Here is a 1,403-nt window from a genome sequence, read left to right as displayed (position 1 = left end):
ACCGTAACAAAATGTCCTCGAAACTACGCAAACTTATCCACACTTACGGAGCACCTCACACAGAGTAGATCGGCTCCCGTAGACAGAGCGACCCCCAGAGAGCGCCATTCTTACCTGAAGAACTTGACCACTTGACGACATCCGAGGGCAGCATTTCCAGTCACGATAATGTCCAGCTCCATGTACCGTGTGCGGAGACTAATGATCATGTCTAAGCGGTAAATGATGCCTGGCCCCCCGAAGAAGATCCAGAACCTAAAAAAACGGTAAATAAAATCGAGCAATTATTTTGTAAAACAGGGTAATAAGGAGTAATTTATATTTTTTGTCCTTGTGTACAAAATCGATAGTAACAATGCAGATAATGATCCAAATAAACGAACAGAGTAATACATGAAAAAGATATTCCTTTGGACTCAGATCCTAAAGACATTTAAGGAGTAGTTAATGAATAAAAAAAAGGTGAAATTTCCACCTGATCTGAAAACAGAAGCGGAACGTATCAAGCAATCCTATTTTGGGGGAATTCAGAACGTTTTTTATTTTATATTATTCATAACTCAATATGCACAATAATAACATTCTAGAGCATTTGGCAGAATCAAATAGAAACAAAAAAACCGAGATACAAACCTTGTGCGCCCCGTGAGACAGCCAGTCCGTGCAACAGACTGAGGACGTACCGCCAGGATGTCCAGCTGAAGTGGGCAGCCCATTAAGACTTGTACGCTTTCCTTCGAATGATCGGGTGCGCAAAGATTGAGATGATTCCCATAATAATAAACATGAACACGCCATAGACTGATATGGGAGATTGCACGTTTTAGTTTTCGGCAGTACCATGATCATTTGATTGTGCAAGCGGTAAAAAATTGAGGTAATACAGGATGTACCTTGATATACAGATATTTGCACACGAAATGTTTTCACATTCAATCTGAAAGAACATCAGAAACATACATCACATTTTCATTTAAGACACCGAATACTTCCAGTCCCTCCTGCCACCCTTGCCACCCTTGCCAACCTACTATCAGCACAGCATGAACATACGAACTACTGCAACGCCCTCGGCAACCCACCCTGATGGTCTGGAAGAGCCAGTAGGCCCCCACGTGTCGGCTTTTGGGCGGAGGAGAAGGAAATCTCCTCGTCAGACACCGTGAGGTTCTCCCACCGGCTGGGTCAAAACGTGTAGATGTAAGACCAAGTGGCCGCAGATGTGGAGAATACTGAAGAACAGCGCCGTGCACGCGACGATCTGTGGAACTGATAGCAAGGGGACGAGAGAGAAAATTAGTCAGAGTGAGAATCATCGGACAGTAAGCAGAACACAAAGCCTAGCAGTGATAAACACACTATATATGGTAATCAAACTATAATACCTGATTCATATTTCAAAG

Source organism: Penaeus japonicus, unplaced genomic scaffold (assembly GCF_977035675.1).
Source record: "Penaeus japonicus unplaced genomic scaffold, GWHDUDI00000001_assembly GWHDUDI00000008, whole genome shotgun sequence".
NCBI classification, from domain to species: Eukaryota; Metazoa; Arthropoda; class Malacostraca; order Decapoda; family Penaeidae; genus Penaeus; species Penaeus japonicus.
The sequence above is the reverse complement of the archived record's forward strand: the minus strand, read 5'-3'. Positions refer to the sequence as shown.